Genomic DNA, 16,084 nt, shown 5'->3' on the forward strand with positions numbered 1-16,084 from the left:
CACTCTCACAATGAGTTATGTTCTCGCATTACTATGCATGTTATACATGGGTGTGTTTATTCATATTTAATAGATATGTTAGGTAATATTGAGATAATTAACCGAATGCCTCCTCACTATTGAGTGTAGTGTGGGAGAGAGAGAGGCTCTCCAGACACTGCTGAGGCCAGCGCCTATAGACATAAACAAGGAGAGTAAAGGAGGGGTGAGGGAAGGGTATAAATTCTGTATATATCTCAGTGTTGGGGAAATATATATGTGTTAATATTACATATACTATTAATACTGCCTTACTGAGATGTATGAAGTGCACTGTAAAGTTGTAACTCACACCTACTCGTGTACATATCTCCATATGTCTGAGAGATAATGGCATCTTTTAATTTGCTGACCTATGCCGGTTCCCAGGCTAGGCAGCGAGGGCAGTCAGATAACCTCTAGCTCCTGCCAGAAGTTGACACTCAACTCCGTTATCTCTCTTGTCACAGCTGTGTCTTTCTGTGGCATAATAAAGAAGGCGAAACACACCTGCACCTGTTTTTCTGATTCACCTGACACGCTACCTGCTCCTGATCACGGACACATCATCATAGTCTCGGCGGCAAACTGTGGAATTCAGCAGAGTCTACGCCGAAACGTTTAAACTGTTGGCCTAGTTCTGGGATACGAAAGGTGCCAAAAAAGGGACTCTAACTTGGAACCGATCGTTTTGCATTATCTCAGGTGAAACTTAATAGAATAATCCAAGAAAATCCCACTTTTGCTTCAAAAATGAAACAAGAAGGAGCATCAGTGAGTGCAAAACCCGCGTCCACCACCTGGTCTAAGGGTCGAATATTTGACTTTGTCCTGTGACTTTGACCTTCGACAGAATATTCTCAAAATCGAATTCTTTAATTCTTGTCTGACCATTAACCCTTCCAGTTCAATTTGCCCAGTGAACCTTGACCTCTGACCTTCTCTGTGGCCTTGACATTTGACTGTTTTCAAAATCGAAGCTCTTTATGCTTATTTTAACCTGAACCTTTACACAAAGTTTAGCCTACATCGGATAAACTGCTCAAATTGACCTTGCCACGTGACCTTGGCCTTTGACCCAGTGTTCTCAAAAACAATGTTAGTCTCTTGGATGACCAGCTCATCCATTAAGTTTGATCCAAATCAGGTCTAAACTGTTTGAGTTATTCTGTTAACAACACATTCACGCAAGTCCAACTTTGACCTTGACCCTTGATTGTTTGTTCTCAGAATTAAATTCCTTGTTTCCTGCCTGACCCTTAACCTTTCCACAATGTTTGGTTCAAATCTGATCAAAGCTCTCCTCTTTGCCTTACCCACCTTGACCTTTGGCTGGTTGTCAGAATCGAATCTTCTTATTCGTGTTATATCTCAAACCCTCCACAAAGTTTAGCGGAAATTGGAGAAAACTTCTTAAGTTGATATTGCCCCCTTACCTCGACTTTGACCCATTTTTCAAAAAAAAAAAAAACATTGTGTTTACTCTTTTGTTGACTCTCACACCATCCACCAAACTTGGCAACAAATGGATCAAAACTGTTTGTGTAATTTCCTTTAACACCCAAACGGGTCGAACTGTGACCTTGCCCTGTGACCTTGACCTTTGACTTACTTCTCTTAAAATTAAATTGCCTCATTCTTGCTTTACTTTCAACCCTTCCTCAAAGCTTGGTCTGAACTAGATGAAAACAGTTTAAGTTGATTTTGCTGGGTCGCCTTTTGACGTAGACCTATGACCATAATGACTAACCTTCAATCTCACCACCAAGTGTGGATAAAATCAAAAAAGAACTGTTCGTATTTTTTTTTTTTTGTAAAAAATACACACACACACACACACACACACACACACACACACACACACACACACACACACACACACATTCCTCCGATTCACAAAAACACATCCACCACAAACAAACCCACCAGTACACAATATCAAAAACGGAGAAGTGACGTGACACACTCGGGACAAATCCCAAAACTGACTCGGGAAATGGACAAAAACACATACGACCAAGCCACGAAAATTCTCTTATGGAATTGGATAAAACAGTCCCACGATATTCGTGACACAAACCCACAACATCGCCACAAACTTTACAGGCACGGGCTAAAAGAAAAAAAAAAAAGTCATGATATTCACAAAAATAATAATTTAAAACAGCTCGCAAAATACACTATGGAAGTCCGCAGAGAGAGAGAGAGAGAGAGAGAGAGGGAGAGAGAGAGATCCAGTAAATTCACAGTCACAAAATGTCACCATGGAAACCTAATGATTTAAATACATACATCATACACTAAAAAAATCAGATATACCCTTTATAGTTAGAAAACACAGAAAATACAGAAAACTCCCATGAATATAGTAAAGTTCCAAGGAAAGTACAAGGAACAACCAAGAAATTAAAGAAAACGATATTTAGAAAATCATACCCAAGGCTGAAAAGAAAAAAAGAACAGACTTCTCAACAGTAAATATTTGGACATGTATGCATAAACTCTCGCACATTTCGGCTAAAGAAATTGACCGAGTACTTCATATTAACAGTGAAATATACAAGAATGTTCTTAATAGCTTTTTATAAGTATCTTAAATCAAAGATATTTTCAAATAATTCGCTAAGCTTACTATATCATTACATATACCAAAAATGCACAAATTTAGCTCACAGACGTACCTGAACAACATAATGAGACGTAGAAAATGCTGGACTGAAGCAGTAAAACAATAACCTATAAAAGCGGTAACACTAACACTGTTGACAAATCGGGTCACAATGAACCACTGCCGGTGAAATGCAAAGCTTGTTATTAGTGTTACAAAACGGTATTTGTAAGCTATTGCTGCAGCTCAGACATCAGACTGCCAGATTAATTAATGCTGTCCAAACATGAAATTGCAAATTAAATCTCTATTGCTTGAGAGATAAGCTTTTACCAATAAACCACAGCATGTACAGTAGATTTGTCAGTTCACAGTATCACGTGTTAACACTAAACTAAATAAATAAAAGCCCATCTTCCATAACTGGTATCTAGATATTAACTCTGAGTGATGACTACGTTATGTATTTTGTTTTTACTAATGCAGTAGATTACACTGTGATAACTTTTTTTTTTTTTTCATTTTATTCCGTCTACCCCCCGAATATGCTTCACTGTTCAAGTTAGGAAGGACCTGTATGGGAAAATAGGCTCATGAAGGATATATTTAACATCCCCAGTTCGGAACATCTCCCTTAAACTAAGTCTGTCTATTGCCAGACGCCTTAATCCCGTAAGGGGTGGCCACAGGCTAATCGCCTCCACGTCGTCCTGTTCTTTGCCACTTGGCTGCCTTCCTTCCAACGCACACTGTCTTTTTTGCATCTCTCTCCATTCCATCCAACCAATTCATCCTTGGTTTCTTCCTTCCTCTCTCCCCCTCCATCTCACTCACATACACTCTCCTATTCAGTTTCTCATTCCCCATCCTCTCCACATGGCCAGACCATCTCAGAGTATTTCTCTTAACACTTTCAACCACATCCTCATCAACACCACAACTTTACTTCCTCATTTGTGTGTCTGTCTCTCCAAGTAACGCCACATGCTCCTCTCAAATAACAACACTAAAATCGCCCAAGGTGGCATGGATTAACAAAAATAAGTGGGAGCTGTAAACTGAGATGGGTTTGTTCGCCCTTGTTCCTGTTCACCCTGCTGTACAACTGGGGATTACTGAGGATCGTAGTGTTGGCGAAACTGAGACTTATTGAAAACTGATTGTCTGCCTAAATGATCCTCCTGTAGCAGTCATTAACTGTGAGTCCTAGTTATTTTATACTTATTATGTACCCATATTTATCTATATTTATTTACTGATGAGGATTATACGCATTTAGATCTGGGGGTGCTACAGCAACTGAATGGAATCATGTGGCAGAAATCAGAATAAAATTAAAAGATATATACGGTTGTAAATGTGGCATAAAGTATACTTACATACCTGGATGCAGTGTTTTCACCCAGGGACACCGTTTTCACAATCCATGCCTCTGCATCGTCTTTTCGCACGTGAACCTCGCAAATTTCAGACTGCAAGTTTTCGAATATTCTAAATTTTCTTGGTCAGACACTCATATCCACTCAGTTCTGCACCACCTGGCCATCCCACAGCACTATGGAATTTGTGTGACTATGGGGCGTAATCTCGTTGACTGAGAAAGCTCCCACCATGTCTTTCCCTCAATCTGTTTGTTTATGTGGACGGTTAATCCCTTCAGTATTGTGACGACTTTTATTCTTGCTACCACCACACAGATACATTAAACCAGTCAAGACCTCTCGTATGGTGGAATTAATGAAAGGGATATCTAATCCTTTAAAACTATATCAGCTTGTCAAGTGGTAGCAAAACACACATTAAAATGACATAGCTAACTGATTTGAAGGGATTAATAGCATACTCTCTTGTAAGTTACTAACATAATCTGATATCGATATTAATAAAAGATAAATAACACATGTGTTTACTGAGGTGTAATATGAATGCTAAATAAAGGTAATAAAAATCCTCCTTCAGTCACGAGAATCCTGTCCGTGTGACAGCCTGGGACACAAGGCTAGGACGTGAATCCTTGATCGAACCACCAGCTAACCATCAATTCACAAAGCTTCGTAATCACCTGAACCAACAAAAACAAACCCCTGATTACCTTACCCGCCACGCCAAATACAGATTAAAAGGGTGTTGAGTGGGGGTGGGCTAAATGGTGGTAACGGAGGTGATAGATGTGGTGAGTGATGGTGGTGATGACTGGTGTGGTGAGTGATGGTGGTGGTGAGTGATGGTGGCGGTGGTGGTGGCAGTGGGGACGACAGATGTAGGGAATGATGAAGATGGTGGTGGTGATTGGTGTAGAGAGTGATGGTGGGGGTGGGGATGATGGATGTAGTGAGTGATGGTGACGGTGGTGGTGATGGATGTGCTAAGCAGGAGGGAGGTGATGAGTAGTGTGGGTGATGGATCGCCACGCCAGTCAAGGCACCACCAAACACGATAACTTGAGTCCAATGTGGTGTTCTTGTCTCTTTGTATTATTCCCCTCACATCTAGAGGTCCTTCTTTAGTTGAATTAATTTGTCTGGCGGTATCTATACTTGTTTTACCCTAACTTCGATCAGATTGTGTCCTTTTGCCACGAATTAAATTTAGTTTAAAAAAAAAAAAAAAAAAAAAAAACACATCCTATCATCCTTCAATTAGCACTTCTTCATATCTAGCATCAGTATCTATTCCTAATGTGCAGCCACAATTTAGCATTCAAAATGAAGAGATGGCAATTTTAGCCCAAGTTAAACACGATATGGAGAAGAAACAGAAAAAGGTAATCGGACTGAAAAATTTAATGAAAATGTTCTTTATCTCTTCCCCAACGAGAAGCAGTTCCAGAGATTAACAAAATCGTCTGGTGGTGGCGAGAATAAAACAATCAAGACCTCATCGTGATGAGGAAGTTAAACTACTTCACCTGAATTTCATCCTCGTTAACTCTCTCCCATTCTAAACTGAGTACGAGCAGTAGCACTTCATAAATTTTACCTTGGCGAATTCCAGGATATTTTTAAGCCTGAAGGAGACATCTAGCATGCAAGGGCTTCCAGTTACAGCATCTCCGATTACCTACAAATTGTATTATAGGTAAACATCTAATGATGTAGAAGCTACAACCACATCATCTTCCTACAGATTAGAAAAACAAAAATCATCTGTATAATTAATGGCTGGACTAACAAACAGGAAATGCCACATCTATCTATCTATCTATCTATAGCCCGACGCCCTAATCCCGCAAAGGGTGGCCGCAGACAAAACGCCTCCAAGTCATTCTGTCACCCACCATTTGACTCCCCTCCCCCCAACTCACCCCCCCCTCCCTCATATACCTCTCAACTCCATCCCTCCACCTCATCCTCGGTCTACCCCTCCCTCTCCCTCCCTCCACCTCACCTACATACACCCTCTTAGTCAGTCTTTCATTCTCCATTCTCTCCACATGTCCAAACCACCTCAGTGTATTTCTCCTAATCTTTTCAACCACATCCACATCTACCCCACAACGTTCCTTCACTTCTTCATTCGTCAACCTGTCCCTCCACGTCACTCCACATGCTCCTCTCAAGTAACTGATTTCCACTGCTCTCACTCTTGACTTGTTCCCCTCTTGCAAGGTCCACGCCTCGCTTCCGTACGTCAGGGTAGGGATCACAATACCATCATGCAGTGACTTCTTAACTTCCATACTCACCTCCCTATTTCTCATCACTGCTTTCAGTGTACCAACAACCTTTCTTCCCTGCTGTACCCTTTCACGTACTTCATCCCCCAAAGTTCCATCCTTACTCATCACACTACCCAAGTACTTGGATGCACTCACATTCTCCATATCCTCACCATCCAACCTCACTGCACACTCTGTGACTTCATTCCTCTCAAACACCATAACTTTACTTTTGTTTACATTAACTTTCAGCTTCCTCCTCCTACACACTGTCCCAAATTCATTCACCAAACCTTGCAACTCCCATTCATCTTCACTCAACAATACTGTATCATCAGCAAACAGCAACACAGGAAGCTTCCAAATCTCACCCTAATTCATTAGGGCCACCCCCACATCCACTGCCCTACCTTGTACCTCCTTTACAACCCCATCCATATATATATTAAACAGCCATGGAGACATTACACACCCCTGTTTCAGTCCCACATTGAGATCAAAGAACTCACTCAGCTCACCATCCACTCGCACCGTAGCCCTAGCTCCCTCGTACATACTCTTCACAGCACTCAACAATTTCCCCTCCACTCCATATATTCTTAATACCTTCCACATACCTTGCCTATCTATTCTGTCATAAGCTTTCTCCAAGTCCATGAAGGCAGCATACACTTTCCTTCCCTTCTCTAGATACTTCTCCACTAAACATCTTAGAACAAATATTTGATCTACACACCCTTTTCCCTTCCTAAATCCCCCTTGTTCTTCTCCAACTAGGTCCTCTGTTATATGCCTAACCCTATCAATGAGTATTCTACCATATATTTTACCAGTCACACTAAGAAGGCAAATACCCCTATGGTTACCACATACTTCTCTCTCCCCTTTTCCTTTGTACAGAGGAACAATTATACCTGATTTCCAGTCCTCTGGAACCCTTCCCTCTTCCCAAGCCAATCTACACAACTTCCATATCCACTCCACAACAATCTCACCCCCATACCTAAGCATTTCACCACACACTCCATCAATTCCTGGGGCCTTTCCCAGCTTAATCTTCTTCATCGCTTCCACTACTTCCGACCTACTGATCTTTTCCTCCCTCCTCTCATCTCTTCTTCTCCCAGCCATTCCCCAACCACTTATACTCACACTGCTCTCACTCTCTACATTCAACAAATCCTCAAAGTGCTCCTTCCATCTCCTCAATTTCTCTCTCTTCTCCACCAACAATCTATTATTCCTATCTTTCACTCCCTTACTATTTCCCCTTTCACACTGCCTTACTTTCTTTACCTCCTTCCAAAACAATTTCTTACTCTCCCTCCATTTCACACTCAGATTCCTCCCAAACTCTTCATCCACTTTCTTCTTACTCTCCTTCACCAGTCTCTTAACCTCCCTTCTCCTGCTCACATATACCTCTCTCTTCTCTCTTTCATCTTCTCCCCTACCTCTACTCACCAACCATTCACCATATGCCTTCTTCTTTTCTTCCACAGCTCGTTCCACCTCATCATTCCACCATGCTGTCCCTTTCACACCCTTGCATCTCCTCCTCACTCCACAAACCGCCTCACACGCTGCACTTATCTCTTCCGTGAATATCTTACATACGTCTTCCACCCCTTCCATCTGCTCTAGCTCATACCTTCCCAATCTTTCTTCCACTATGCTCTTATACTCTGTCCTTTTCTCACTATCTTGCAATTTCTCCACTCTTCTCACAGGAGCTGCTTCCTCCTGTCTTCCCCTTCGCCTCCTCAACCACTTTCTTTGCAGCTCTACCTTGGCCATCACTAAGTGATGGTCCGAGACTCCATTCCCCCACCCTCTCCACACCCTTGCATCCAACACTTGTCTTCTCATTCGCTCATCCACACACGTAGTCTATCATTGCCTTTCGTTCAACAAGTTCACCATCCATCCTCCTCATTACTCTCCATGTATACCGGTGGATCATCTTATGACGAAAGTAGGTGTTGGCTATTGCCAACCCCTTACCAGCACAGATGTCCACCAAAGCACTACCATTCCCATCTACTTCAGCTGGCACACCCCACTGACCAACCACTCCATCCACTCGTACATTCCCAACTTTGCCATTCATGTCTCCAATCAACAGCACTCTCTCACTCCTCTCAAATTTGTCCATACATGCTTCTACTCTCACCCAAAACTCATCTTTCACTCTTGCCACTCGATCCTCTGTTGGAGCATACACACATACAATCGCCCATGCTTGTATACCTACTTTCATCCTCACCCATACAATCCTTGCACCCACTGTTCCATACTCTCTTATATTCTCCTTCCACTTCTTGCTTATCATCAGACATACTCCCTCTCTTGCCCTCTCATTCTCACTGACTCCCGCACATATACCTACACCATATTCCCATTCTCTCATCCTTTCACCTTTCCATTTAGTTTCAGTCAATCCACATATATCCACTTTTGCATTCTCAAGCACCTGGACAATCTCTCTCTCTTTCACTTCATCATTCACTCCTCTCACATTCCACGTTCCTACCCTCAGAATGTCCTTTGTCCGTTCCTTAGTCGTCAACGTATGGTCCGTCCGGGTCCGAGGGGCTTTATTTGCTTTTTTAGTTAGTTCTTTTTACGGGGTGGGGCACTAACCCACCACCAACCCTTTTAGTCGCCTCGTACGACAAGCAGGGATACTGGGGGAGTATTCTTGAAACCCCCCTACCCCCATACATATCCAAAAAATCAAAACAAACAATCACCCACAAACACAAATAAACAAGTAAATTACACACATTCATCTCACCTCCCGAGATCAGTCCGAAAGAGACCAATAACCACCAAGCCACTGCAGTAAACACAAAATGCACAGACATGCAAACACATACACAAATAAACAAACACAAAAACCACCAAACATACACAAGTTAAGGTAATACACAGACTCATCTCACCTCCGTAACTCAACCCTTAAATTAACCAAAAGAACTGCCAAACCACTTCAATAATCACAAAACACACATACACCCAAACATACACACCAATAAACGGGCAGACGCACGCCAACAAACAAATACAGGCCTAATTAAAACAGACTAAATAAATGCTCACAAATATCTCACCTGACTAGACTGATCCAAAATATGTGTATGTAAAGGAAAAAAAAAAAAAACTGTAGCCGATGGTATTATCATAAAAAAAAAAAAACTACAGAACGTCAGCAAAAACACACTAATTAACCTCTCTCTCTCTCTCTCTCTCTCTCTCTCTCTCTCTCTCCTTTATTGCTTTACCAACAGCCAGGAATTGGCATCCGTACATCCGTAACACTAAATCACCCAACACAGGACATGGAATATATGTGGGATATTCCAGGGTGGAATATATGTGGAAGTCAGAGTGTTATATATGTGGTTTTAAGGAAACAGTAAAGCTCGAATTAACCCTGCTATATGTGGCTTCACTGGCCATATATAAATGGAGTCAAGGATGGAATAAACCTGAAATTAAATGGAGTCAAGGATGGAATATATGTGGAATTATGTGGAGTCATGGGTGGAATATATCTGGAATTAAGTGGAGTCAAGGGTGGAATGCATTTAAATTTCAGGGTGGAATTAATATAAGCCAAAGGGTGGAAAATATGTATGGATTTAAGGGTGAAAAATACATACTGCCAATCTATCAGTGTACTGTCTGACCCCGCCACCTGTGAGGGGTGGACGCTAAAAACGTAGGAATGAAAACATGGCGAGCTTACCAAATTGCCAGTATCCGACAATTAACATGGAATAGCGGTGAAGCTGCCTTGATTGAGCTCTGCTGCTGAAAAACAAGTGCAAATATAGATGAGAGGGTGAATACACACACACACACACACACACACACACACACACACACACACACACACACACACACACACACACACACACACACACACACACACAGAATTTCCTAAACCCAAGCGACGCAAAGAATGTACAGTAGTACAATATAAAAGAGAAGGTAAGAAGGATGAGCTGCCTTGGAACCTCTTTAGCTCACAGGACGGAGAAATTTGCAGAAAGTATCGTTAAGGATTAGCGCCAGTGATACTCGTAAACACACAGGAATAACGAAGAATAGGCAAAATAAGTCGCCAAGGGAGAGGCGCTAATGAGACTACATAACAACAGGAAGAGGAGGCGTGAATATGTAAAGTAAAATAATGAGGCAAGCAAACAGCCTTCAAGACCCACGAAAGTAGGCAGAGATAAGTGGAAAATCCAGAATCACGCAGGATCTGTGTCTTCCAAGTTTCTACAAACCACCCTTCAGTTCGCACAACCTCCACTCTCTGGATTGCCAGGGAATCGATCTATACTCATTTCCTGTCACTTCACCATGGGGCTATAGGAGCCTCTGTTTCGATAATATATTTAGAAGGCAGCAGACAGCCTTGCAGTTCCCCAACGTCATGTTACAGTGGGACTAAAACATCAGCAGCAAACGTGATATCTCCAACCCAGAGCCCCCGGTGGTCATGGCGATAAGGTTTGCGCCTACCAGCTCGCCTCAGCTGCGTCCAATGCCTCCTCGGAGAACGACATTCATGATGGTGCAGTATTATGCCCTTTCATGTGTTCTCACATATTCTTATAAATCAAAGCTCCCTCCATGACACTGCAGACTCTTTTTCCCTCACAAACACAGCCACTCTAACAGTGTCCACATTCACTTCCTTAACTTACAATCCGAAAGCCTTCCACATGTATCCGTGCGTGAAGCACTGGGTGGGGATGCGTCACTTCAGTGGCAAAAGGTGATGTTTCACAGCCTCACGGATCAGATGTCATTAGACTTGTAAAGTACAACCTGAATGTGTGCAGATGAGGTGGCCGCCTATGTCAAGCATTAAGGCGGCTGATAAAGTACCATAATTATATACATTAACTCCTCAGGATGATCCCATTTTCTATTTTGGACATGGGACATTACAGCCCGAGTAACACCTCAGTTATGATATCAAGACGAGTTACCCTCAATGTGGATAAGCGGTTCAGATCTCTTGCATAGTAAATCACTCTTTTTTCCAGTGCATCTCAACGCCATCCTTTGGGCAACCTAAGACTGAAAGTCACACCTCCTGGCTCATCTTATCGTCAACCACACTGCAGACGTTCAGGCAATGTGCAAGGTGAAGTTAGTCCTTCTTTTATATCACATCATTCCAGATCAACTGTTGAGATATTCCCCTGCGTCTTGATGCGACACTGGAGCCTGGATGCACGAGCACTGCCCAGGACCATCCCATCTCCAAGACGTAGATGATGATCCAGTGAACAGGCACCAGACAAATGCACACACACACACACACACACACACACACACACACAGTCACTTGAGCCAACACTAAGTTGGCTACACCTACACAGTGTCATCAAGATATTCCCACTCATCATACAACATACATGCAGTTTTTATTTAACCGTAAAACAAATATACTATATATAAAAGTGCATCAATCACGGGTTAGAGGAAGACCTACTGTGTTATCGTCAGGAAAGAAGCTCTGAAAAGGCTAGGAAAAAGTTCCAGAGAAACCGGGTGATTCTTGTACGTGTCCTGCGTATCCACCTGCTTTGGCTGTAACAGTACTGACCAGTGTGTATAGATAAACCATCTGTGTAACCTCTTCAATCTTATTTCAACTCCAAAATTAGTTTCTCTTCCGCATACGGTTGGTACACTTGAGTACTTTATTCAGGACAACACAAGAAGATTTTGCTCAACTCAGAGAAATATTGGGAGTCAAAGGCTTCATAAACTATCTGGAGCAACCCTCTGTCTGCCGCTGGTATGCCTAGAAATATTTCTTAAGCCAAAGCCAGACGATTCTGTTGGGTCCAGAGGAATCCTAGCAAACAGTAAAATAACAAGCATTATGAAAAGCGAATCGCACTGGATTAAGCGCCTGTGAGCCTTCCATGGTGGCATTCTGGTTGGCATTGGACACTTGGTACTGCTTCTCCCTTATCATATTTTCAGTGTATTTACTCAGTGTCGACACAGTTTGCATCACTAAAGTATATGAGGATTATCAAGGTGCAATGTTTAAAATAAATCGCTAAGGTACAGACGTTTCGAATTCCCCGGTGCAACAAGAAATACTGCCCCTAATACCCCGGGTAATACGGAGCAAATAAAGTAAATTAATATCCGTGTCTCACCTGCACACTGGCTGCCTGACTTGACTACCTGGCCGTAACACAGGTGCCAACAGTGTGGTGTCTGGCCGTACGGAATTAATTAGCCTCGTAGGACTGCACGCCCATTAGGAAATATGCAGGGACGATGGAAATTGACCTAATTAATTATTTACTTCTATTATGTGTGTCTGTGTGTCTCTGTCTGTCTCTGTCTGTCTGTCTGTCTGTCTGTTTCTCTCTCTCTCTCTCTCTCTCTCTCTCTAAGTGCTATGATCAACCACTACTATTACTTCCATCCATTTCTCTTAACCACTTCAATATAATGACCTAATCTTCTTTATTATTTCCTACGTCAAGATATTTTATTCACCTTAGGAAAATCTTGAAGTGGTAGAGCTGGATATATATTTCATTACCCCCCCCCAAAAAAAAACCCTCTAAATTTCACTGAATATGAAAACTACATCATCGCACTGAAGAACCTATATATATATATATATATATATATATATATATATATATATATATATATATATATATATATATATATATATATATATATATATATATATATATATATATATATATATATATATGTATGTATTCACAGTGAGGAGGAAGGTGAGAATAGAAGGCAGAGGTGAAATGCGGCGAGGTACGAAACAGAAAAGAGAGTGAAGGTAGGTGTAGATATAGAAAACGGGAGGGTGAGGGAGTGTTGATGAGGGTGGAGGAAAAGGGGTGGAAGAAGGTGAAAGATGGAGGGAAAGTTAAAGTGGAAGGAAATTTTGAAATATACGGAGGAAAAAAATAGTGAAGATGGAGGAGAGGAAGAGAGAGGTAAGCTATCTATCTATTTATCTGCTAATCTATCTTAATTATCCATCTATGTATCTATCTATCTATCAAATATCTGTCTGTCTATCTACCTATCTGCCTATCTATCTATGTAACTATATTTATCTGTCTGATATATCGGAACACCCATTCATCTGTCTGTCAGCCAGCCTGCTATTTCGGTTCATCAATTATTACAAGCACCTGTGTTCTCTTTTCATCATCCACTCAGTTACATAAAACAATTCACCCCTTTCAAAGCATGGCTCATCAATTATTCAGAATAACAGCAATTCTGAAATCATTTATGCTCCAATTATGCCACAGACATATTGGTAAAAATATTTATATATTAGACAAATAAAAATGTTAGTAAACAACAACACAACTGAATTATGTAATGGAGGGAGGATAATAAATATTTCAGTAAAGGAAATAATAATAATAATATTAATGATAATAATAATAATAATAATAATAATAAAAATAATAATAATAGTAATAACCATCATCATCATCATCATCAACAACAACAACAACAAAATCCCATTCCAGCCACACAACGCTGTGGTGGGATCCAGAGCCAGTAAAAGGCAGGCATAAAAGTACAAGAACTACCGTATCAACAGAGTGCCCATTGAAACGTACAACACGTAAATATCTTCCCACACTTCCCTTGCTACACGTACTGCTGCCTCACCTGCTATCCAGGCCCAGGGTGGGGCGGGTTACTTCCCCAGCGGCAGAAAGAAGTGTTCCTCTTTCAGGACCCACAAAACACGGCTGGAATGCACAACAGAGTAAAAGTTAGAGTTTATGCCGGGCGTATGCAAGCCGCCCGCTACAGTATTCCTTCATTCCATGCACTCAGCAAGCAAGACTCTGAAATTCTTGACTCCACCTCATAGGCAAGACCATCCACGTTGATTTTTCATCCCATTTTAGATGTGCTTCACGACTGCCTAAGGCCCTGTTCACACGAGGCGTTTTGAAACGCGGCGTCTACCGCCAGGGAAACGCGGTGGTAGACACCGCGTTTCCCAGGCAGAAACAGTCAACCATATGAAAACCTCGAACCGCTGAATAAACGCGCGGTAGGAAGGGAAATCTCGGATCTCGCGTTTGGAGCTGTGGTTGCGAAAAACGCTCGGTAGCATGTGTACAGTCCCATACTCTACCATTGTCTTTGCTACCGCGCGTTAGGAAACGCGCGTCTGAAAACGCCTCGTGTGAACAGGGCCTAAGGGATGAGGGCGTGTTGTTGTATACCCAGCTAGACAGAGGATGCAATCGATGCCATGTGTATCGCTAACAGCAGTAGACACAAATTCAGAACAGTACTATGATAACTATAGATTTCTTCGCAAGCGTGGGTGCAACCGGTGAAATAGAGCGACAGAAACACATTACTAGTCTGAGAAGGAAACGAAGAAAAGGATGGAAGGGGATTATAGAAAAAAGGGAGAAAGGGGACGCGAAAATAAAGAGGGATCTATTTAAAAAAAATAATGTGTGCAAAAGAAAGGAACTCAAGTAAAACAAAGATTTGGACATGTGGAAATGAGAGGAAAAGCAGAAGTCTGGATAAACTGGGAGAGAGAGAGAGAGAGAGAGAGAGAGAGAGAGAGAGAGAGAGAGAGAGAGAGAGAGAGAGCAGGAAAAAATATTAATTGGAAAGCCAAACAAGAGGTAAGGGGGAAATAAAGAAAGAAGACCTAGAAAGGGTTGGAAAAAAAAAATAGTGAATCGAAAATAATGAGGGAGAGAATAAAGAAGGGAAATAGATGGCAGAATGATAGAGAATCCTGACAAAAGGATAAGTAGGTAGGGGGAGAGAGAGAGAGAGAGAGAGAGAGAGAAAGGTGGGGGGGGGGAGGAATTGGAGAGCTTGGCAGACTACAGAAGACAAGATGCTAAACATACGTACAGGCAGCCTGGACTACCAGCACAGGCACCACAAAAGACTAACACCACCACCACCACCACCACCACCACCACCACACAAACCTCTACAACGATACAGGGAATTATTTATGCCCAACACAACCAAATACCCAACAAATAATTACTGCCACTAATTATCAATGACATGGCACATAACTGGTCATTAGCAGTGCTTGATTAATTGAACAACATTGTGTAACTGGACCATTTAGGTCTCACAGGCATAAGATGGAATGGACATTAATGAATTTGTGTTCCATAGAGATTATAACCTGGAGCAGTAATAATATAATAATAATGATAGCAACAATGATAATAATAATAATAATAATAATAATAATAATAATAATGATAGTAATAATAATAATAACGATAATCATAATGATAATAATAACTAATAATAAATAAATAAATAAAATAAATAAATAATCATTACAAAGGTGATGAATATGATGACGAGTATGATGATGATAATGATGATGATATGAGAGCTTATATTTATTGTAGTAACTAAATTTATATACACAAAATGAAATAACACCCGAATTCTTTCTCCTGCATTGTTAGTTATCACTGCTACTCCTTTCGTTAACCTTTACCAGACTTTCTTGGTTTTCCACCATCATTTTCAATCTACCTTTTCTTTTTACCTCTTCCTTTTTCACTTAACATTGCTCTGTTCATATCTCCTTTCTCTCTCATACATCATTACTCTGGACTAGTTTTTACTTACCCTTTCAATGCTGTTTTGATTACACTCTTTCATTCCTGTTCGATCGAACATCGTTCCTATGTATGATTTCTTCTACATTCTCATCAGTCATATTCTTCTCAATCGAG

Source organism: Coenobita brevimanus, chromosome 63 (genome assembly GCF_032717465.1).
Source record: "Coenobita brevimanus isolate Jiangsu-jjx chromosome 63, ASM3271746v2, whole genome shotgun sequence".
Lineage (NCBI taxonomy): Eukaryota > Metazoa > Arthropoda > Malacostraca > Decapoda > Coenobitidae > Coenobita > Coenobita brevimanus.